The 25,118-nt window shown below is 44.1% G+C and overlaps 4 non-coding genes across 4 annotated transcripts; 2 read left to right on the forward strand and 2 right to left on the reverse strand.

Annotated features, from left to right (window-relative positions):
* Positions 1 to 485: 485 nt before the first annotated feature.
* On the reverse strand, positions 486 to 557 carry trnaa-ugc (transfer RNA alanine (anticodon UGC)). Its single transcript has one exon. It is a non-coding gene; the product is annotated as a tRNA-Ala (tRNA).
* An 800-nt stretch (positions 558 to 1,357) lies between these two features.
* trnat-cgu (transfer RNA threonine (anticodon CGU)) lies at positions 1,358 to 1,429 on the reverse strand. Its single transcript has one exon. It is a non-coding gene; the product is annotated as a tRNA-Thr (tRNA).
* An 18,809-nt stretch (positions 1,430 to 20,238) lies between these two features.
* Positions 20,239 to 20,312, forward strand: trnai-aau (transfer RNA isoleucine (anticodon AAU)). Its single transcript has one exon. It is a non-coding gene; the product is annotated as a tRNA-Ile (tRNA).
* Positions 20,313 to 20,393: 81 nt separating this feature from the next.
* On the forward strand, positions 20,394 to 20,465 carry trnaf-gaa (transfer RNA phenylalanine (anticodon GAA)). The gene has a single exon. It is a non-coding gene; the product is annotated as a tRNA-Phe (tRNA).
* Positions 20,466 to 25,118: the final 4,653 nt, after the last annotated feature.

The following is a 25,118-nucleotide window of genomic DNA, read 5'->3' on the forward strand; positions in this document are numbered from 1 at the left end:
TCTACAAAGTCCTACAATGAATGTAAATTTCCATGGAATTTGAAGCCTTTTCTATATATATATATCAACATTCTGGAAAGTAGTAGTTGTGCAAATGTGAATTTGGCACACAAACTCAGTGGAGAAAGGACCTCATACATATATAGCATGCACTCCCCTCTGAGCTTCCATCCCATTTAATTTGCAGATAAAACGCAATATCAATACACTGTACTTTATATATACACCACTCCATTGAAACTACAATGAAATGATAGCAGCAATTCTTAAAACAGGAACGGACAGGGATCGAAAACATGAACTTCAGTTTTTGAAAATGATGCCATAAAAGTTGGCAACCATGCCACTTCTGTTCTATAAATGTACTAACAGGGATTGAACGCATGTTCTTCAGATTAAAAGACCAAATTATTTAGCACATCTCTGTTTCCTGCTTAGAATTTCAACATTCTGGAAAGTAGAAGTTGGGTCTTTGCAAACAAAAATGGAGAAGCTGGGGATTGAACCCAGGACCTCATACATGCAAAGCATGTGCTCTACCACTGAGCTACATCCCCTTTCTGGGAAAAAAAAATTGTTTCTTATTTTCTTAAATTTCTCCTTTATTATAGCAGGTAAGCCAGTTAAGAACAAGTTCTCATACACAACTGCGACCTGGCCAAGGTAAAACAAAGCAGTGCAATTCATTTGCAGTCTGGACGCGGAGGGGTGAACATCTCCTGCTCTGACTGCAGCTGGAAGGACTGCTGCGAGAGGACTAGGCCGCCTGTGATTGCCTTGATAAGGCGGAGCTTTACCTAGCATAGACTTACAGATGACCTGGAGCCAGTGGTTCTGGCGCAATAAATATGAGTTACACATGGAACAAACAAGCGCACAGTCAATAACAAAATAGCCAGTGGTTCTGGCTGGAAGGGACGAATATGTAGCGGAGGGCCAGCCGAGTGGTTCTAGAGCATACAGGTCGCCAGTGGCCATATCAAGACAATTTGACCTTTTCTTTACACTGTTGTGATGAAAGTACATTTCCATAATATCAGCTATCTACAATAAACGTCGAACAGGGATTGAACCCGTGCTTCAGTTAACAAAAACCGATGGCTTTGCGCATCTATTTCATTCTTAGAATGTCAACATTGTGGAAAGTGGGAGTTGTGCAAAAGCTAATTTAACAAGTGCATACTCTCAAAAGACAAGTTGGGGAATACTGTAGGACAGGAAACATGTAAAGTGGCTCTATCGTAGAGATACTTCCCCTTAATATAATAGTTATGTTCAAATATTGATGCAACATGATTTTTCTACAAAGTCCTCCAATGAATGTAAATTTCCATGGAATTTGAAGCCTTTTCTATAAAGGCACGGATGGGATTTGAACCCATAGTCTTCGGTTTACGAGACCGACGCCTTACCACTTGGCCACCATGACACTCTACAATGCAATGTATATATATATATAGATATATCAACATTCTGGAAAGTAGTAGTTGTGCAAATGTGAATTTGGCACACAAACTCAGTGGAGAAAGGACCTCATACATATATAGCATGCACTCCCCTCTGAGCTTCCATCCCATTTAATTTGCAGATAAAACGCAATATCAATACACTGTACTTTATATATACACCACTCCGTTCTTCAGATTAAAAGACCAAATTATTTAGCACATCTCTGTTTCCTGCTTAGAATTTCAACATTCTGGAAAGTAGAAGTTGGGTCTTTGCAAAAAAAACATGGAGAAGCTGGGGATTGAACCCAGGACCTCATACATGCAAAGCATGCGCACTACCACTGAGCTACAACCCGTTTCTGAGAAAGAAAAATTGTTTCTTATTTTCTTAAATTTCTCCTTTATTATAGCAGGTACGCCAGTTAAGAACAAGTTCTCATACACAACTGCGACCTGGCCAAGGTAAAGCAAAGCAGTGCAATTCATTTGCAGTCTGGACGCGGAGGAGAAGAACATCTCCTGCTCTGACTGCAGCTGGAAGGGACTGCTGCGAGAGGACTAGGCCGCCTGTGATTGCCTTGATAAGGCGGAGCTTTACCTAGCATAGACTTACAGATGACCTGGAACCAGTGGTTCTGGCGACGAGTTACACATGGAACAAACTAGCGCACAGTCAATAACAAAATAGAAGGGATTTAAAAAAAAAAAAGGCAATAAATATGCCATAGTACCGAAGTAGTCACAATTTAGCAAATGAACACTGGAGTGATAGATGAGCAGATGATGATGTGCAAGTAGAAATATTGGTGTGCAAAAGTGCAGAAAGTAAATAAAAATAATATGGCGATGAGGTAGGTAGATTGGGTGGGCTATTTACAGATGGGCATCTCCTGCTCTGACTGCAGCTGGAAGGGACTGCTGCGCAAGGACTAGGCCGCCTGTGAGTGCTTTGATAAGGCGGAGCTTTACCTAGCATAGACTTTTTTATTTTTATTATTGAACCTTTATTTAACCAGGTAGGCTAGTTGAGAACAGGTTCTCATTTGCAACTGCGACCTGGCCAAGATAAAGCATAGCAGTGTGAACAGACAACACAGAGTTACACATGGAGTAAACAATTAACAAGTCAATAACACAGTAGAGAAAAAAGGGGAGTCTATATACAATGTGTGCAAAAGGCATGAGGAGGTAGGCGAATAATTACAATATTGCAGATTAACACTGGAGTGATAAATGATCAGATGATCATGTACAGGTAGAGATATTGGTGTGCAAAAGAGCAGAAAAGTAAATAAATAAAAAACTGTGGGGATGAGGTAGGTGAAAATGGGTGGGCTATTTACCAATAGATTATGTACAGCTGCAGCGATCGGTTAGCTGCTCAGATAGCTGATGTTTGAAGTTGGTGAGGGAGATAAAAGTCTCCAACTTCAGCGATTTTTGCAATTCGTTCCAGTCACAGGCAGCAGAGTACTGGAACGAAAGGCGGCCGAATGAGGTGTTGGCTTTAGGGATGATCAATGAGATACACCTGCTGGAGCGCGTGCTACGGATGGGTGTTGCCATCGTGACCAGTGAGCTGAGATAAGGCGGAGCTTTGCCTAGCATGGCCTTGTAGATGACCTGGAGCCAGTGGATCTGGCGACAAATATGTAGCGAGGGCCAGCCGACTAGAGCATACAAGTCGCAGTGGTGGGTAGTATAAGGTGCTTTCGTGACAAAACGGATGGCACTGTGATAAACTGCATCCAGTTTGCTGAGAAGAGTGTTGGAAGCCATTTTGTAGATGACATCGCCGAAGTCGAGGATCGGTAGGATAGTCAGTTTTACTAGGGTAAGCTTGGCAGCGTGAGTGAAGGAGGCTTTGTTGCGGAATAGAAAGCCGACTCTTGATTTGATTTTCGATTGGAGATGTTTGATATGGGTCTGGAAGGAGAGTTTGCAGTCTAGCCAGACACCTAGGTACTTATAGGTGTCCACATATTCAAGGTCGGAACCATCCAGTGTGGTGATGCTAGTCGGGCAAGCGGGTGCAGGCAGCGATCGGTTGAAAAGCATGCATTTGGTTTTACTAGCGTTTAAGAGCAGTTGGAGGCCACGGAAGGAGTGTTGTATGGCATTGAAGCTCGATTGGAGGTTAGATAGCACAGTGTCCAATGACGGGCCGAAAGTGTATAGAATGGTGTCGTCTGCGTAGAGGTGGATCAGGGAATCGCCCGCAGCAAGAGCAACATCATTGATATACACAGAGAAAAGAGTCGGCCCGAGAATTGAACCCTGTGGCACCCCATAGAGACTGCCAGAGGACCGGACAACATGCCCTCCGATTTGACACACTGAACTCTGTCTGCAAAGTAATTGGTGAACCAGGCAAGGCAGTCATCCGAAGAAACGAGGCTACTGAGTCTGCCGATAAGAATATGGTGATTGACAGAGTCGAAAGCCTTGGCAAGGTCGATGAAGACGGCTGCACAGTACTGTCTTTTATCGATGGCGGTTATGATGTCGTTTAGTACCTTGAGTGTGGCTGAGGTGCACGCGTGACCGGCTCGGAAACCAGATTGCATAGCGGAGAAGGTACGGTGGGATTCGAGATGGTCAGTGACCTGTTTGTTGACTTGGCTTTCGAAGACCTTAGATAGGCAGGGCAGAATGGATATAGGTCTGTAACAGTTTGGGTCCAGGGTGTCTCCCCCTTTGAAGAGGGGGATGACTGCGGCAGCTTTCCAATCCTTGGGGATCTCAGACGATATGAAAGAGAGGTTGAACAGGCTGGTAATAGGGGTTGCGACAATGGCGGCGGATAGTTTCAGAAATAGAGGGTCCAGATTGTCAAGCCCAGCTGATTTATACGGGTCCAGGTTTTGCAGCTCTTTCAGAACGTCTGCTATCTGGATTTGGGTAAAGGAGAACCTGGAAAGGCTTGGGCGAGGAGCTGCGGGGGGGGCCGGAGCTGTTGGCCGAGGTAGGAGTAGCCAGGCGGAAGGCATGGCCAGCCGTTGAGAAATGCTTGTTGAAGTTTTCGATAATCATGGGTTTGTCGGTGGTGACCGTGTTCCCTAGCCTCAGTGCAGTGGGCAGCTGGGAAGCGGTGCTCTTGTTCTCCATGGACTTCACAGTGTCCCAGAACTTTTTGGAGTTGGAGCTACAGGATGCAAACTTCTGCCTGAAGAAGCTGGCCTTAGCATTCCTGACTGACTGCGTGTATTGGTTCCTGACTTCCCTGAACAGTTGCATATCGCGGGGACTGTTCGATGCTATTGCAGTCCGCCACAGGATGTTTTTGTGCTGGTCGAGGGCAGTCAGGTCTGGAGTGAACCAAGGGCTGTATCTGTTCTTAGTTCTGCATTTTTTTGAACGGAGCATGCTTATCTAATATGGTGAGGAAGTTACTCTTAAAGAATGACCAGGCATCCTCAACTGACGGGATGAGGTCAATGTCCTTCCAGGATACCCGGGCCAGGTCGATTAGAAAGGCCTGCTCACAGAAGTGTTTTAGGGAGCGTTTGACAGTGATGAGGGGTGGTCGTTTGACACCGTAGCGGATACAGGCAATGAGGCAGTGGTCGCTGAGATCCTGTTTGAAGACAGCGGAGGTGTATTTGGAGGGCCAGTTGGTCAGGATGACGTCTATGAGGGTGCCCTTGCTTACAGAGTAGAGTTAGGGTTGTACCTGGTGGGTTCCTTGATGATTTGTGTGAGATTGAGGGCATCTAGCTTAGATTGTAGGACTGCCGGGGTGTTAAGCATATCCCAGTTTAGGTCACCTAACAGAACAAACTCAGAAGCTAGATGGGGGGCAATCAATTCACAAATGGTGTCCAGGGCACAGCTGGGAGCTGAGGGGGGTCGGTAGCAGGCGGCAACAGTGAGAGACTTATTTCTGGAGAGAGTAATTTTCAGAATTAGTAGTTCGAACTGTTTGGGTATGGACCTGGAAAGTATGACATTACTTTGCAGGCTATCTCTGCAGTAGACTGCGACTCCTCCCCCTTTGGCAGTTCTATCTTGACGGAAGATGTTATAGTTGGGTATGGAAATCTCTGAATTTTTGGTGGCCTTCCTGAGCCAGGATTCAGACACGGCAAGGACATCAGGGTTAGCAGAGTGTGCTAAAGCAGTGAGTAAAACAAACTTAGGGAGGAGGCGTCTAATGTTGACATGCATGAAACCAAGGCTTTTCGATCACAGAAGTCAACAAATCAGGGTGCCTGGGGACATGCAGGGCCTGGGTTTACCTCCACATCACCGCGGAACAGAGAAGGAGTAGTATGAGGGTGCGGCTAAGGGCTATCAAAACTGGTCGCCTAGAGCGTTGGGGACAGAGAATAAGAGGAGCAGGTTTCTGGGCATAGTAGAATATATTCAGGGCATAATGCACAGACAGGGGTATGGTGGGGTGCGGGTGCGGGCGGAGGTAAGCCCAGGCACTGGGTGATGATGAGAGAGGTTTTATCTCTGGACATGCTGGTTGTAATGGGTGAGGTCACCGCATATGTGGGAGGTGGGACAAAGGAGGTATCAGGGGTCTGAGGAATGGGACTAGGGGGCTCCATTGTGAACTAAAACAATGATAACTAACCTGAGCAACAGTATACAAGGCATATTGACATTTGAGAGAGACATACAGCGAGGCATACAGTAAACACAGGTGTTGAATTGGGAAAGCTAGCTAAAACAGTGGGTGAGACAACAGCTAATCAGCTAGCATAACAACAGCAGGTGAGATGGCATTGACTAGGCAACTCGGCCGACAGATAAAACAAACAAGCAGAATGGAGTACCGTGATTAATGGACAGTCCAGCGTGCATCAGCTATGTAGCCAAGTGATCAGAGTCCAGGGGGCAGCGGTGGATGGGGCAGGGGGGCTGGGCTGGCAAGTGTTATCCAGGTTAAGAAAACTAACAATGACTAAATAGCTTGTAGCTAGCTAGCTGGTTAGCTTCTGGAGGTTCTTGAGTGTGTTCTAAAAATAAGGATAATAGCGATTCCGTATCACATTGGTTGAGGCAGGTTTCCGGAAGGTATAAACAAATTTTTAAAGAAATCGGGAAGAGATAGAGTACATATGGGCCACTGCGTTTTTGTGACGCGGCGCTGCAGACGGTTAGCAGGCCTGTGCTAACAAGCTAACAGATTAGCAGGCCAGGGTAAACAAGGTAGTAGTTAGCGGACCTGGGCTAAACAAGCTAGCAGTTAGCATGCCGAACTAGCAAGCAAGGAGATAGCGAGGGCTAGAGAGTTAGCCTTTGGAGGACTTTTTCCAACTCGTTTAGTAGCCAACTATCATATACTTCAGAGCTGGCCCAAAATTCACAACGCCTTCGGTTCAAACCATAAAAAAACATAAAACACGTAGTTACGTTCTAGCTGCGAGTCCATTTCTTATGTTATGTGTAGACCTTGCTGAGGCGACCCCGAATCCCAAGTTTCGGCTCGATCGGTCATTTGGTGTCCCAGCAAAACCCTAATTGGTGCTGAAAATCCACTTTTTCCATGACTTGCTACGGGGTCCTTAAATGAGCTATCGGACAGAAACGTTGGGGTCTGTCTATATGGGCCGAGACGGTCGCAATGCACCTAGTCTTGCGACTCTGGGACATTTCTAAATGTCGCCATTTTCGTGATGCAAAAATGAATTGAAGTCATTGCAAATGTACGAAGCTGTTTCTCGGTCCGAGAACTGTCTAGAGCCACGTAACTCACCACGCACTATCGACCGGAGGTCTAGAACAGGATTCTAAAGTTTGAACTCTAGGTCCGACGGTTCTTTAAAAGTTCCAACAAGGTTTACTAATGCAGGCAGTGTATGTCTCTACGCACCCCAATGGGTCCCTACTTCCAAGCTGTCTGTGTGTGTGATTTAGTTTTCCTTTGAAATTTTATGGGAAAAATGACTGATTTATAGTTCATGGGGTTGCCTAATCACATATATGAAGTTTTGGAAAGATCTGACTTTTTTAACCACTCAGGAAACAGCCCAAGAGACACCAATTATGGCACTTCCGGTTGGCACAGGAAGCTGTAAATCAACACATATCCTCATTGGGGTATGCTTTTACAGATTCCTGAGTTTTAAGTCCTTATGTTAAGAATTGACTGATTTACACAGGGTTGAATACACTGTCATATCAAACTGCAGGCAGGGTATGGATAAACACTTTTAGGGTGATTTTAACCACTTCCGGTTGGTCCAGGAAGCTTAGAATCAACACAGGTAGACCTCGTAGTGGCCTGATGGACTGTCATCGAAGACAGGTTCATACGACATTCATAACCCACATAGGCTTCAGGTTGAATTTAGGGGTGCAGGCAATGTATTCCTATGGGGAGAGAAGTCAATGCAAACTCTTTGAAGTAAACACCTTCTTTTAACTATTAAGGGTTAATGCCACACGGTCAAGGTTAGGCTTGCACGGATCGGGAGGACCTTAGGAATGTACCTGAGGTCAAATTGTGCTTCTCACCCTAACGGTTCTCTCACTGTCACCCAAAAGCAAATGACGTTGTGGGGCAGGCTTCATTTTGGGCCTACTTTTCTAATGGTTGCTGTGCTTAGACCGAGCGAGCTACGGTCAAGCGGGATATCTCGTTGAACTCGGCACGGCCTAGAGATTATGTTTATGCCATTGCCTGCTTTCTGTGTCTTTGAGCACCGCACTTTATCACTCCATCCTTGCTGTGTGTGTGTTTTGTGTGTGTGTGTGTGTGAGAGAGAGCTTTTCTTTGACATCTGTTGGGAGAAATGACTGACTTACAGTTTATGGGGTTGCCTAATCACACATATGAAGTTTTGAAAGATCTGACCTTTTTAACCCTTGGAAACTGCCACTGTGACACCATTTAAGGCACTTCCGGTTGACACAGGAAGCTATAAATAAACTCATATCATGATTGGGGTATGCCTTTACAGAATCCTGAGTTTTAAGTCTTTACGTTAAGAACTGAGTTATTTACGGAGGGTTTAGTGAGTGTGTGTTATTTCAGAAAATCATAGAAAATCACAGAAATCTAGCAGAGCTCCGCAGCACACTTTAAAAAGATTCGTAAGAACACCCTGCAACTGGATCTGTAACCGTTGAAAAAAAAAAACACCTATCCGTGAACATCACCAATCTGTCGTTGTACGATTTCTCTTAAATGACGATAGATAAATGGCTGGTTCTTTTTTTATTGACACCGGAGGCTCCTTGACTTTGACGTGAAGTGGAAAAATAATTTCTCTATTTTCATTTTGGACCTTTAATCCCAGATAAATGGCCATAACTCAAAAACCGTTGAGGCCCAGACGCCATCTTGTTCGGGGCCAACTGCCCGTTATGCTGCCCCTACGCTCACCGAGTTTCGGCTTCGAAATATTTTCAGTTTTCGAGATAAGGCCCCGTCGTGAATCGTTATGTTTTGTCCAATAGCAATATGATTGCTTATGCCCTCTTGTGGGAATTTACGGGACAGCGGAAAAATGACCAACATCTTATTATTTTTGTAAAACGGAAACCGAATGTCCGACAAAGTTCATTTGATGACTTCCTGGTAGGTCCGGCCCTGCCGCTCGGCCCGACGCCGTCCGCGAATTTTACAAACGATTTCGGACGTCTAGTAAGGGACCGTACATTTTCAATATGGACTTTCTCACTAACCATACAGCAACTGCCGAAATCTTCCCTTAAGGTATGTAAACAATGACAAGAAACTGTCATGTAACAATGACAAGAAACTCTCATGTAACACTGATGTCACAATGTCAGATGAAAAAGAAAGACATTACTTACTTTCAGAGAGCAGCGTATCACACACTCTAACCAACTGAGCTAACCGGCCGCTGGATACAGAGCACAATTGTTGAGATGCACCGAGCCTCTGCAAGTGCTGGAGCGCAAACTAACAAGTCCACCAACAGCATAGCCTGACAAGACTGGACTCTCTTGGTTGCTCCTTGTGGCAATTCAAACAGCTGGGAATTTGATCAATTGGTATTGTGTTTGCTTAGCATGCTATAGGTAGTGGGATCGATGCCCGCATTCCCCAAAAACACATTTTTTTGTGGATCCAAGAAAGCTGCAGTTCACACTTCATGCAGCCTTGTCTTAGGACAACCTACTGTCATGTAACAATGACAAGAAACTCTCATGTAACACTGATGTCAAAATGTTACTTAGACATTACTTACTTTCAGAGGAGCAGCGTAGCACACACCATTGAGGCCCACAAACAAAGCTGTGGAAAGTTTCCTTGAAGCTAGAGCATAAAGAAAGAACAAATACAGATGCCCTCACTTTGAAATAAGTAATCAAGGTTAGTTTGTATTTCATCCAACGTGATTGCTACATTATATGCAATTTCTTCCATTTTTGAGTGACACAAAGATGCTTATCTAAATGGTGAAACTGCAACATATGTTAATCAGACTCACTTTGACTTTATATAGTGCACCAAGAGATAATGTCTTGCTTACGGCCATACCGGCCTGAGTGAGCACTTCCTGTTTGGAAAGTGAGACAGGTGTTTGTGATTAAGTCGTGAGTGAGTGTTTGTTTGCTTGAGAGTGTTTGCTTGAGAGCTTTTTTGGTTATTTTCAACGTTTTTGAAGTATCATTTTGATTTTTGCATTTGAACAAGTTTAAGTTTGCCTCGTTTTTTCCCCTTTGCAGTTTTGCTGCTTGGGGAGAGTTTTTGTTCTCATTTTTGTTTACTATGACGGACAACATGGCAATGACTAGTGGAATGGACAAGGACAAAGAATATTCTCAACGGAAGAAACATGGAGATGAAGGAGGACTGAAATATGGCAAAGAATTTACGGTGGCAGTGGAGTTGATGGGAGAAGATAAAGTTACAACAATGGAGTTACTACGTTCGATTAAAGAGGTGTGTGGGGAGGTGGTGGGATGTAGAATGAAAGGAGAAAGAAAGTACGAAATTACAATGCGAAATGGAAAAGGAAAGGATTGGTTAATGGATGGTTTAATGATTACAGATACAAGGATCATGGCGAGAGATATGATTGCCAATGAGCTAGTTGTATCTTTCATGAATCTTCCGTTATACATCGAAGACAAAGTCATACTGGATAAGCTGAGTAGCTGGGGTGTAACTGCTGTCTCAGAAATAAGGAGGAGAGTTTGGCCAGGTACAGAGATCGTGGACGGGACGAGAATCTGTAAAGTAAAATTCACTGAAACAGTACAATCGTTGCCATTTTCGACATAATTTGAGACACTGGAGGAGGAGAGTATTTCCGAGTAATACACGATAAGCAGGTCAGGGTTTGTCGACGGTGTATCCAGTCTGGGCACATAGTCAAGGACTGCCCTGAGTTTAAATGTTTCAAGTGTGGTTAACAGGGTCATTATGTGAGGGAATGTGTTGGAGGGAAGGGCAAGGTCTTTTGTGGTGGATGCTGAAAGAGACTAGAGGAGTGCAACTGTGGAGAGGTTTTGGCTGAAGAGGGGAGTCAGGAACTGATAGAGGAATTTTAGATTCCTCTATGCTTTAATTGCCAAAACCAATTAGCACTCATTTCTAAATTCATTAATGAATTGTAAGTTCATTAATTATGCATGAAATAGATTGAGACCAGTCTTAAAAGCCAGGTAAGAGCGTTTAATTCCAGAGAGTACTGACCCAAAATACAAAGAACATTACATTATAAAGAAAGTGAACATAAAATGACGTCATCAGTTTCACACCCTCTCCCAGCCTTACAATGGCGTAGTATTCGGTCCTGGAGATAGTTTCACTCCCCTCATAAACTACATTCCAACCTGTCTAAAGGATATACTTCTCTCCAATAATGGAATCCAACCAAAACATTCTTATCTGTTTGAAAAACTATCTTATCCCTCCTTCTTAAACTTTCCCAGGAGACACAGACACAATTCATTTCTGCTTACATTTTCAGTAACAGTTCAACTAAAAACCCATACTTTTCAAATCATAACATAATAGTATTAGCATAAATGGTTCTAATCATTAATGTATACATAATTGATCATCTAAACTATAATTTCCTCTAACAGGAACTTTTGAGGAAGCAATTGTATCACCACAAGAAGGAGAAGAAGATGGAAGAGAGGACGTGGTGGAGGGTGGAAGGGAGAAGATGAAACAGAAGACAAATGAAATAGGGAGCAGTATGGATTCAGAAATAAGAAGAGGGAGTTTTCAGGAGGAGGGGGGGAGTGGGCTGGGTGGAGGAACTGGGGACTCACAGACTTTGGGGGGACCTCGAGCGATGTGGGTGCCTCGGAAGGAGGTGAAGTGGAGGGGAGTGGGATGCTGACAACGATACAGGAGACACAAATGGGCACAGGAAAGAAGATTTTGAGTTGGTTGGATGAGATGGATTTAGAGTCAATTTCGGATTCAGTTGACATGGAAAATATTGATAGAACAAGGGGAGGCTACAGGAAGAGGAAAGCGGCGGTGGAGGTGAAAAAGTGATGATTGATATGTGGAGAGGAAAATCCAGACAAAAGAGAATTTTCTAGAAGGCAGGTGGTTTTAGGGGATTTGAAACAAACAAGGATAGATCTGGTTTTAGTAAAAGACGGTTGAAGGAATTTTATGAAGGATATTATGTATGTTTTGCAACTTTTAGTGCTCATGCAGGTTTAACATTTTCAGTGGGCTTAGATAAGGAAAGAGCAGGGGGTGGAATATGGTGTATGAATGCAGGGTATTTAGAAGATGAGGAATATGGGAAACAACTTAAATATTTGATAGCATGTGAAATGGAGGACAAGCAGAAAGAGAATGATAAGTGTTTATGGTGGGACAAGGTTAAGGAAAAATAAAAGTTTTTAGTATAAGATATGCAAGGAAAAAGAGGGGTAGGATGAAAAGAGAAGAAAATTAGTTGAGAGCTAAATTGGAAGAAGAAATGGGGAAGTGTGACAGTGAACCTAATTATAATATAGAAATGTTTTTAGAGTTGAAAGAAAAATTTAGTAAATATGAAATAGATAAGTGTAAGGGGGCTTTTATAAGAAGTAAAGCAAAGTATTTTTGAGGGGAGAAATGCACTTTGTTTTTTCTTGGATTAGAGAAGAATAAACAGAGGAGAACATTCCCTGCTCAAAAAAATAAAGGAACACAAACAACACAATGAAACTCCAAGTCAATCACACTTCTGTGAAATCAAACTGTCAACTTAGGAAGCAACACTGATTGACAATACATTTCACATGCTGTTGTGCAAATGGAATTGACAACAGGTGGAAATTATAGGCAATTAGCAAGACACCCCCAATAAAGGAGTGGTTCTGCAGGTGGTGACCACAGACCACTTCTCAGTTCCTATGCTTCCTGGCTGATGTTTTGGTCACTTTTGAATGCTGGCGGTGCTTTCGCTCTAGTGGTAGCATGAGACGGAGTCTATAACCCACACAAGTGGCTCAGGTAATGCAGCTCATCCAGGATGGCACATCAATGCGAGATGTGGCAAGAAGGTTTGCTGTGTCTGTCAGCGTAGTGTCCAGAGCATGGAGGCGCTACCAGGAGACAGGCCAGTACATCAGGAGACGTGGAGGGCAACAACCCAGCAGCAGGACCGCTACCTCCGCCTTTGTGCAAGGAGGAGCAGGAGGAGCACTGCCAGAGCCCTGCAAAATGACCTCCAGCAGGCCACAAATGTGCATGTGTCTGCTCAAACGGTCAGAAACAGACTCCATGAGGGTGGTATGAGGGCCCGACGTCCACAGGTGGGGGTTGTGCTTACAGCCCAACACCGTGCAGGACGTTTGGCATTTGCCAGAGAACACCAAGATTGGCAAATTCGCCACTGGCGCCCTGTGCTCTTCACAGATGAAAGCAGGTTCACACTGAGCACATGTGACAGACGTGACAGAGTCTGGAGACGCCGTGGAGAATGTTCTGCTGCCTGCAACATCCTCCAGCATGACCGGTTTGGCGGTGGGTCAGACATGGTGTGGGGTGGCATTTCTTTGGGGGGCCGCACAGCCCTCCATGTGCTCGCCAGAGGTAGCCTGACTGCCATTAGGTACCGAGATGAGATCCTCAGACCCCTTGTGAGACCATATGCTGGTGCGGTTGGCCCTGGGTTCCTCCTAATGCAAGACAATGCTAGACCTCACGTGGCTGGAGTGTGTCAGCAGTTCCTGCAAGAGGAAGGCATTGATGCTATGGACTGGCCCGCCCGTTCCCAGACCTGAATCCAATTGAGCACATCTGGGACATCATGTCTCGCTCCATCCACCAACGCCACGTTGCACCACAGACTGTCCAGGACTTGGCGGATGCTTTAGTCCAGGTCTGGGAGGAGATCCCTCAGGAGACCATCCGCCATCTCATCAGGAGCATGCCCAGGCGTTGTAGGGAGGTCATGGTTTTCCACTTTAATTTTGAGTGCGACTCCATGGGTTGATAAATTTGATTTCCATTGATAATGTTTGTGTGATTTGTTGTCAGCACATTCAACTGTGTAAAGAAAAAGTATTTAATAAGAATATTTCATTCATTCAGATCTAGGATGTGTTATTTTAGTGTTCCCTTTATTTTTTTGAGCAGTGTATATTAGAAAGATATAAAATGTAAAGGGTGAAGTTGTCAATGTTTATGTAGAGATATTAGAAACAGTGCAGAATTTTTATAAGGATTTATTTAAGAAAGGGGAGGTGGATGAGGGGTGTGTAAAGGAGATATTGGATAGTGTGGATGTGCAAATTTATGTAGAGGATAAACAAATGTGTGATGGGAAGATAACAGTGAATGAAGTTAAAGATGCGATTAATGGTTTACAAGTAAATAAGAGTCCTGGAGTAGATGGGATAATTGCAGAGTTTTATCAAATATATGAATGTTTTTTAGCACCTATTTTATTGGAAGTTTATCAATATATGGAGGATAATAATAGTATTTCAGAATCTATGGTGACAGGGCTGATTTTATATAAAAATAAGGGGAGCAAATTGAAACTGGAGAATTATAGGCCAATTAGTTTATTAAATTCAGATTATAAGGTATTACCTAAGATACTGGCAAATAGAATGAAGCAAGTTTTAAATGATATTATAGCACCTACACATAATTATAGTGTGCCCTGGTAGAGATATTGCTGATACAATTAGAGATGTGATTTAAAAAATTAGTTTTAAGCATAGATTTAAATAAAGCTTTCGATAGGGTGGAACATGATTTTATGTTTAGGGTAATGGATAAATATGGTTTTGGTAATAGAATAGTAGGATGGATAAAATTATTATATAAGAAGGCAAAAAGTAGGGTGAAGTGTAATGGGGTTTTAACTGATTATTTTATTCTTGAGAGATCTGTGAGACAGGGGTGCCCTTTATCAGCTTTATCGGTAGAACCTTTAGCAGCATTTCTTAAAAAATATAATCTTATAAATTGTGTACAGACTCCACAAGGACGTTTTAGTTTGATTCATCAATACGCAAATGATACCACTATAACAGTTAGAGATGAGGGAAGTGTAAAAAGGGTGATGGAGTGTTTTAAAGTATATGGACAGGCATCGGGTGCAAAGGTTAACATGGATAAGTCAGTAGTAATGAGTAAGATTAATGAGGGGAATTTTGTATTAAGTCATGCTAGATATGCAATAAGATTAAGGAATTTAGGTCATTATGAAGGGAAAATTGTGAGTGTGGATTTTTGTTGTGGTATTTTAGAGAAAGATACATAATATATAGAAACTGTGGAGGAAACTGTGGGTGAGTACTGTAATTGAAATTCTATCAAATGGAAAACTTGTAATTCATTATTAATTGGTTTTAGTGGATAATTGTGTAACTTTTTATTTTTCTGATTTTGTTAAAGGGTGAATTGTTCATCTTTTATTGTCTGAATGTTGTAAATAGTGTGTTTTTATATTATATATATATTTTTTTAACCTGTTAAGACTCTAGGGGCAGTATTTCATTTTTGGATAAAAAGACGTGCCCGTTTTAAGCGCAATATTTTGTCACGAAAAGATGCTCGACTATGCATGGAATTGATAGCTTTGCAAAGAAAACACTGACGTTTCCAGAACTGCAAAGATTTTCACTGTGAGTGCCCTAGAACAAAACCTTCAGGCAAAACCAAGATGTTTCAGCAACCAGGAAATGAACAGGATTTCCGAAGCTACGTTTTCCATGATCTCCTTATATGGCTGTGAATGCGCCAGGAATGAGCCTGCACTTTCTGTCGTTTCCCCAAGGTGTCTGCAGCATTGTGACGTATTTGCAGGCATATCATTGGAAGATTGACCATAAGAGACTACATTTACCAGGTGTCCCGCACGGTGTCCTGCGTGGAAATTGGTGCGTAAAACTCAGCTACTAGTATTTTTCCATGCGATTCTGAGGACAAAGCAAGCTTCCAGGAACGGCATTTCAATGAAGAGATATATGACAAAACACCTTGAGGATTGATTCAAACAACGTTTGCCATGTTTCAGTCGATATTATGGAGTTAATTCGGAAAAAGTTCGACGTGTAGGTGACTGAATTTTCGGTTAGTTTCGGTAGCCAAATGCATAGTAACAAACGGAACGATGTGTCCTACACAAAGAATCTTTCAGGAAAAACTGGACATCTGCTATGTAACTGAGAGTCTCCTCATTGAAACATCTGAAGTTCTTCAAAGGTAAATTATTTTATTTGATTCCTTTGCTGGTTTTTGTGAATATGTTGCATGCTAAATGCTAACGCTAAATGCTAAGCTAGCTATCAACACTCTTACACAAATGATTGATTTTCTCTGGTTCAAAAGCATATTTTGAAAATCTGAGATGACAGGATTGTTAAGAAAAGGATAAGCTTGAGAGCAGGCATATTTATTTCATTTCATTTGCGATTTTAGAAATCACTAACGTTGCGTTATGGTAATGAGCTTGAGGCTGTAGTCAGGAACCCACATGCGGGGGTGTAGTATGAAGTTAATGTGCCCGATCTCGGAAGCTAAGCAGGGTCGGGCCTGGTTAGTACTTGGATGGGAGACCGCCTGGGAATACCAGGTGCTGTAAGCGTTTTGCTCCAGTAGAGGGTTCTCTTGTGTCATGCGTGGAGCAACTGCCTTTTATTTATCACCCTAATAATGTATTTTTATTGGACTAAAAGGCAGTTTGTTAGTGCTTCCCTGCCATGCCCTGATCAAATCCAATAATAGGCAGTGCATTTCCCTCAATCTAGGCAGTGCATTCAGCATTTGTTTTTAGGCTAGGAGACTGTCAATGTCTGTAGTCATTAGGGCCCTGTAAAATCCCTTCAATGTTTTGCCTGATCCCCCCCAAAAAAACAATTCCCCTATTCTCCATTTACATTTCCCTGTTGACTGTTTGTCCCTGCATCTGTAGGTTTTGCTCTCAAAAGTACACCTTTTTATAACATGATTGGATGTTCTGTCCACGACAACGTTTAAAACCCTAGCAGGAAACTACTTTTGAGGTCTGGGAAAACGGAAGACATATCGATTTTTCAATAAAGCGTTTCACATTCTCCACTGGTTGAAATACTATCCTGTGTCCTCAGATGAAATGGAGTTAGATATGCATAGGTTTTTTCCTCTATATATGAATTGAGAAATCAATCATGTTTAGTCTATTGTATAGTTACAATGTGTAATCATTGATATCCCAGGAGCAGTAAACACTTTTGAAGTGTATAATTGTAATACATGCATGCAGACACCGCATCGTTTGATATGACTGAAAGTGTGTCATACCTGAACCGCACCTTTATTTGCCAGGGAAGAGTACATGGTCGGTGAATATATTCAATGTACAGGCTACAATATGGGAATCTCATACGTGGTAATAACTAAAATACATGTGTATATAGGTCTTGCATCCTTGGCACAAAAGGTATATTCTACTCTAGGCTTCATTAATGCCATTCAGACTTCAGGTTCATTGATTGGTATGAATATTAGTTCAGAACTGTTTTAGGGTCCATACCCAGAGCGGCAACAGTTATTTTTAATCCGACTCAAGCAAGTAAATAGCTAGCCATGTTCCTTCAGCTGCATTGCAAGGCAAGCTTACAATTGTGCAGTCAATGCTTTAGCCAGCTCGATTCTTTACATCCACCGTTTCACAAGACAACTGCCTGGTTTGTTAGTTCTCAGGAGTCCCTGAAAGACCATTTACAAATTCATTCTCCTAACACTAGCTAGTCTAACTTGCTAAATAGAGATTTGTAATTTAACTTTGACCAAAAAAAAAAGCCATCTCCATTATCACATTCCTCTCAAATTGTACATTTGCTTGACTCGTTAAGGCAACTTCCATCTGTTTTGTCAGCAATCTTCGTTGAGCGCCACAAGGCAAGGGTGGCTCGTGTCAAAAGTAGTCTTTGGTCATCAAAGCCTTGGGACCCAAATGCATAATGATTGCGCAAACTCCCCCTTGTGGTCTGGAGCAATGAAGCCGTCCTGCAGTGCAAGCTCTCAACTTTTTAAGGAGTGTCTTCAGACCCCGCTGTTCCGTACGGTGTGTTGACATCTTATCCTGATGCGGAATAGATTGCAACGTAATCATAGAGACCTTCGTAGTTCGGACTTGGAGATTGTGAAGAGATGTCTTGTGGGGAATGCATGGGTGTCTGAGCTGTGTGCTAGTAGTTTTAAAAAACAGACAGCTCGGTACATTCAGCTTGTCAACACTTCTTACACAAACAAGTAGCGATGAAGTCAAGCTCTTCCCATTTGAGCCATGAGAGATTGACATGCATATCATTAAAGAAGAAATGTCCATATTTGGATGGAAACCAAGCTAGTGAGCGGTATCAAGGAAAGTTGTAATTTCAGTTGAAAATTACCAACACTGCATCCAACCACAGCCCTGCTGGTTTCACTTTGGCAAACCACTATAACATTGAGTCAGTTCATCCTACTGGACATTGGAAAGCTTTTGTTTTGACACCCATCATTTGTCCTAGATGGGAAATTCTCCATCCCTCCGGTGGATGGTTCAGAGTTCCATGCTGATTGATACATGTCAGATGACAAGCCTACTACATGCGCCTTGGTGTTAAATGCAAATCAGATACAATTAAGGTAGCTCCAACGGTTAGGATTGTTTTATATAGAACACTTTATTTGACATGTTAGAACAAGACATTACACCCAAAGAATGTATCCAGAAGAAACATATAAATGACGCTCCTCAAAGAGGTCTTTGACATGTCGTTGACCTGTTAAAAGAGAGAGAAACTATTAGTTCAGTTATGGTCTGCCAGGGTCTGAAAAGCATAAAACAAGACCTACCTCTTTTCGAGTTGTCCTGATTCACATTGTCCACTACAGGGGCCGCCAGAGGGACTACTGGCATCACAGATGACCACATCACAATGGACAAAGACCTAGGAATCAAATATTTGATGGTGTCATAAAAAGGTATGATTGCCACTCACACAAAATTAACCAATAAAGATTGTTGGGGTAACTTTGTTACCTGGCCACTCGGCTCAACCGCATCCTCGGCGAAGGAAAACATATAGGCCTCAAAGCGTTTGACGTGAGGGGGAAGTGGACCCTGGCATCAGCTACTACCGGGTGGAAGACGACACGGTATGGATCCTCGGGGTTCTCACAGCTGCCAGTGTAGAGAGAGGGACTAAGTTAAGAACAAGAAAACGCTGCAAACCCCAACCGCCTTGTGTACGAAGTCTTGTGGTGGTGTCATGACTGTCCTGTGAGGATCAGATCAATTTACAGCAGAAGTGGGTTCTTTCTCCCCTCCAGTGGGTTCTTTCTCCCCTCCAGTATAACTAAAGGAATGTTTTTGCTAACAGGCCTTTCCCAACAAAAATAACCTTTGTCTTGAAAAAACATATTTCATATACAATGTAAAGGCTCGAGACTTCCTACCTGCAGAGTGAGGACGTTTCTAGTAAAAATGAAAACCAATATGACATTTTTCTATAGCTAATCTCTGACCAGTCTTATGTTAGAAATATTGTTCCAGTATTCACTTTGAACGTGTTAGAGAAACTCCCCTAGAAAATGTGCATAGTAAGTAGCCATGCCACGAGGGACAGAGAGTTGGTCAGACTGACAGAAGCGTCCCCGGCGGCCAGAGTGCATAAAAGGAATGGTAACAGAAATGAACATTAACCAGAAAACCGTGAGGCGCAAGCTACACGTTTGGAACTTTCCTAAACTCACAAGTACCTAGAAAAATGACCTTAAGTGAGATCATTCTGCTACTATATCCAAACCATCCTACTCATCACCCACTGAGGAATCAGCGACAGGGTTGATTAGCCCATCTTCCAGAACGAGTGAAAGGAAAACCCATCCTGTAGTTCTGTTCAAGACTGGAGCCACGGACAACCAACGACATTGTGATCTCATGTAGCCAATCAGAGAGAAGACCAACCACCTACCTTTCCACGTCGGGCATCCCGCATAAATACATTCATGCTTTTACTCCAAGCATCTTTGGGAGGTTTATCCTTTAGTAAGTCATGTCTTTCTTTTTCATCTGACATTGTGACATCAGTGTTACATGAGAGTTTCTTGTCATTGTTACATGACAGTTTCTTGTCATTGTTTACATGACAGTAGGTTGTCGTAAGACAAGGCTGCATGAAGTGTGAACTGGAGTTTTCTTGGATCCATAAAACAATGTGCTTTTGGAGAATGTGGGCATCGATCCCACTATAAAGCATTTGAGCTAATTCCCCAGCCGTTTGGAATTTCCGCAAGAAGCAGCCAAGAGGGTCCAGTCTTGTCAGGCTATGCTGTTGGTGGACTTGTTTGTTGACATGCCAGCACTTGCAGAGGCTCGGTGCATTTCAACAATTGAGCAAAATAGCAAATGGCTGGTTAGCTCAGTTGGTTAGAGTGTGGTGCTAATAACGCCAAGGTCATGGGTTTGATCCCCGTACTGGCTATGATGTACATTTTGAGTGTCAAAATTGTGAGTCACATGCATGTGAATTGTCAAGGGTGCCACAGAAGAAGATGAGTGATTTTCCGAAATAGCTCAGTTGGGAGAGCGTTAGACTGAAGATCTAAAGGTCCATGGTTCGATCCGGGTTTCGGCATCTGTATTTGTTCTTTCTTTATGCTCTTGCTTCAAGGAAACTTTCCACAGCTTTGTTTGTGGGCCTCAATGGTGTGTGCTACGCTGCTCCTCTGAAAGTAAGTAATGTCTTGCTTTTTCATCTGACATTTTGACATCAAGTCAAATAAAATAAAATAAAATAAAATAAAATTTTATTTGTCACATACACATGGTTAGCAGATGTTAATGCGAGTGTAGCGAAATGCTTGTGCTTCTAGTTCCGACAATGCAGTGATAACCAACAAGTAATCTAACTAACAATTCCAAAACTACTGTCTTATACACAGTGTAAGGGGATAAAGAATATGTACATAAGGATATATGAATGAGTGATGGTACAGAGCAGCATACAGTAGATGGTATCGAGTACAGTATATACATATGAGATGAGTATGTAGACAAAGTAAACAAAGTGGCATAGTTAAAGTGGCTAGTGATACATGTATTACATAAGGATGCAGTCGATGATGTAGAGTACAGTATATACGTATGCATATGAGATGAATAATGTAGGGTAAGTAACATTATATAAGGTAGCATTGTTTAAAGTGGCTAGTGATATATTTACATCATTTCCCATCAATTCCCATTATTAAAGTGGCTGGAGTTGGGTCAGTGTCAATGACAGTGTGTTGGCAGCAGCCACTCAATGTTAGTGGTGGCTGTTTAACAGTCTGATGGCCTTGAGATAGAAGCTGTTTTTCAGTCTCTCGGTCCCAGCTTTGATGCACCTGTACTGACCTCGCCTTCTGGATGATAGCGGGGTGAACAGGCAGTGATTCGGGTGGTTGATGTCCTTGATGATCTTTATGGCCTTCCTGTAACATCGGGTGGTGTAGGTGTCCTGGAGGGCAGGTAGTTTGCCCCCGGTGATGCGTTGTGCAGAGCTCACTACCCTCTGGAGAGCCTTACGGTTGAGGGTGGAGCAGTTACCGTACCAGGCGGTGATACAGCCCGCCAGGATGCTCTCGATTGTGCATCTGTAGAAGTTTGTGAGTGCTTTTGGTGACAAGCCGAATTTCTTCAGCCTCCTGAGGTTGAAGAGGCGCTGCTGCGCCTTCTTCACGATGCTGTCTGTCTGAGTGGACCAATTCAGTTTGTCTGTGATGTGTATGCCGAGGAACTTAAAACTTGCTATCCTCTCCACTACTGTTCCATCGATGTGGATAGGGGGGTGTTCCCTCTGCTGTTTCCTGAAGTCCACAATCATCTCCTTAGTTTTGTTGACGTTGAGTGTGAGGTTATTTTCCTGACACCACACTCCGAGGGCCCTCACCTCCTCCCCGTAGGCCGTCTCGTCGTTGTTGGTAATCAAGCTTACCACTGCTGTGTCGTCCGCAAACTTGATGATTGAGTTGGAGGCGTGCGTGGCCACGCAGTCGTGGGTGAACAGGGAGTACTGGAGAGGGCTCAGAACGCACCCTTGTGGGGCCCCAGTGTTGAGGAACAGCGGGGAGGAGATGTTGTTGCCTACCCTCACCACCTGGGGGCGGCCCGTCAGGAAGTCCAGTACCCAGTTGCACAGGGCGGGGTCGAGACCCAGGGTCTCGAGCTTGATGACGAGCTTGGAGGGTACTATGGTGTTGAATGCCGAGCTGTAGTCGATGAACAGCATTCTCACATAGGTATTCCTCTTGTCCAGATGGATTAGGGCAGTGTGCAGTGTGGTTGAGATTGCATCGTCTGTGGACCTATTTGGGCGGTAAGCAAATTGGAGTGGGTCTAGGGTGTCAGGTAGGGTGGAGGTGATATGGTCCTTGACTAGTCTCTCAAAGCACTTCATGATGACGGAAGTGAGTGCTACGGGCGGTAGTCGTTTAGCTCAGTTACCTTAGCTTTAGCCTTGGGAACAGGAACAATCAGGCCCTCTTGAAGCATGTGGGAACAGCAGACTGGTATAGGGATTGATTGAATATGTCCGTAAACACACCGGCCAGCTGGTCTGCGCATGCTCTGAGGGCGCGGCTGGGGAGGCCGTCTGGGCCTGCAGCCTTGCGAGGGTTAACACGTTTAAATGTCATACTCACCTCGGCTGCAGTGAAGGAGAGACCGCATGTTTTATCGTATTTCGTCGTCCTCCTATCTGCCCAACACGTTCACCGTCTACCGTAGCACTGTAGTAACTATCACACTCAACTGAACGACTTGATTAGTGTAGTGTTAGCTAGCTACATAGTTGTCTTTGCTGTCTTCATATCCAAGATAATTGTGTAGTTTAGAGTGTGGAGTCTTAGAGTGATAATTGCGTTATTATCGTATTTCGTCGTCCTCCTATCTGCCTAGCAGCTAGCCAGCTAGCATACGTTCACCGGCTACCGTAGCACTGTAGTAACTATCACACTCAACTGAACGACTTGATTAGTGTAGTATTAGCTAGCTACATAGTTGTCTTTGCTGTCTTCGTATCCAAGATAATTGTGTAGTTTAGAGTGTGTAGTCTTAGAGTGATTATCTTAATTTACCGAGGTTAGCTAGCCAGCTATTTTGTCGTCCTTAACGTAGGAGACACTCCTAGCTAGCCAACAGCCAGCCAACGTCTACTGAATAGAACTTTCGCATTCGGTCGCATTCCGCTTCGCTCCACAGGTAGTATCACATTTTCATTTCATTTCATTACAGTCCCAACGGTGTGATTTGTTTGATCGTAGCTAGCTACATAGCTAGCTACATAGCCGTCTTTGTTTCAAAGATAATTGTGTAGTCTAGAGCGATGTTCTAGGTTAGCTAGCCAGCTATTGTCGTTCTCCTAACGCAACGTAACGTAACCAACACTGCTAGCTAGCCAGCTAGCCCCCGAATAGCAGCATTGTAGAAACTTCACACTCAACGGAACGACTTGATTAGTGTAGTGTCAACAACGCAGCTAGCCTACCTCAGCAGTACTGTATCATTTTAATAATTTTAGTCAATTAGATTCTTGCTACGTAAGCTTAACTTTCTGAACATTCGAGACGTGTAGTCCACTTGTCATTCCAATCTCCTCTGCATTAGCGTAGCCTCTTCTCTAGCCTGTCAACTATGTGTCTGTCTGTCCCTGTTCTCTCCTCTCTGCACAGACCATACAAACGCTCCACACCGCATGGCCGCGGCCACCCTAATCTGGTGGTCCCAGCGCGCACGACCCACGTGGAGTTCCAGGTCTCCGGTAGCCTCTGGAACTGCCGATCTGCGGCCAACAAGGCAGAGTTCATCTCAGCCTATGCCTCCCTCCAGTCCCTCGACTTCTTGGCACTGACGGAAACATGGATCACCACAGACAACACCGCTACTCCTACTGCTCTCTCTTCGTCCGCCCACGTGCTCTCGCACACCCCGAGAGCTTCTGGTCAGCGGGGTGGTGGCACCGGGATCCTCATCTCTCCCAAGTGGTCATTCTCTCTTTCTCCCTTACCCATCTGTCTATCGCCTCCTTTGAATTCCATGCTGTCACAGTTACCAGCCCTTTCAAGCTTAACATCCTTATCATTTATCGCCCTCCAGGTTCCTCGGAGAGTTCATCAATGAGCTTGATGCCTTGATAAGCTCCTTTCCTGAGGACGGCTCACCTCTCACAGTTCTGGGCGACTTTAACCTCCCCACGTCTACCTTTGACTCATTCCTCTCTGCCTCCTTCTTTCCACTCCTCTCCTCTTTTGACCTCACCCTCTCACCTTCCCCCATCCTCACAAGGCAGGCAATACGCTCGACCTCATCTTTACTAGATGCTGTTCTTCCACTAACCTCATTGCAACTCCCCTCCAAGTCTCCGACCACTACCTTGTATCCTTTTCCCTCTCGCTCTCATCCAACACTTCCCACACTGCCCCTACTCGGATGGTATCGCGCCGTCCCAACCTTCGCTCTCTCTCCCCCGCTACTCTCTCCTCTTCCATCCTATCATCTCTTCCCTCTGCTCAAACCTTCTCCAACCTATCTCCTGATTCTGCCTCCTCAACCCTCCTCTCCTCCCTTTCTGCATCCTTTGACTCTCTATGTCCCCTATCCTCCAGGCCGGCTCGGTCCTCCCCTCCCGCTCCGTGGCTCGACGACTCATTGCGAGCTCACAGAACAGGGCTCCGGGCAGCCGAGCGGAAATGGAGGAAAACTCGCCCTCCCTGCGGACCTGGCATCCTTTCACTCCCTCCTCTCTACATTTTCCTCCTCTGTCTCTGCTGCTAAAGCCACTTTCTACCACTCTAAATTCCAAGCATCTGCCTCTAACCCTAGGAAGCTCTTTGCCACCTTCTCCTCCCTCTTGAATCCTCCCCCCCTCCTCCCTCTCTGCAGATGACTTCGTCAACCATTTTGAAAAGAAGGTCGACGACATCCGATCCTCGTTTGCTAAGTCAAACGACACCGCTGGTTCTGCTCACACTGCCCTACCCTGTGCTCTGACCTCTTCTCCCTCTCTCTCCAGATGACATCTCGCGTCTTGTGACGGCCGGCCGCCCAACAACCTGCCCGCTTGACCCTATCCCCTCCTCTCTTCTCCAGACCATCTCCGGTGACCTTCTCCCTTACCTCACCTCGCTCATCAACTCATCCCTGACCGCTGGCTACGTCCCTCCCGTCTTCAAGAGAGCGAGAGTTGCACCCCTTCATAGCGGGCATGAATTTTGGAACACCGCTAAGTGTATTTAGGTTACCAGGTGCC

The sequence above is a fragment of the Oncorhynchus nerka genome, unplaced genomic scaffold, assembly GCF_034236695.1.
Source record: "Oncorhynchus nerka isolate Pitt River unplaced genomic scaffold, Oner_Uvic_2.0 unplaced_scaffold_1166, whole genome shotgun sequence".
NCBI lineage: Eukaryota > Metazoa > Chordata > Actinopteri > Salmoniformes > Salmonidae > Oncorhynchus > Oncorhynchus nerka.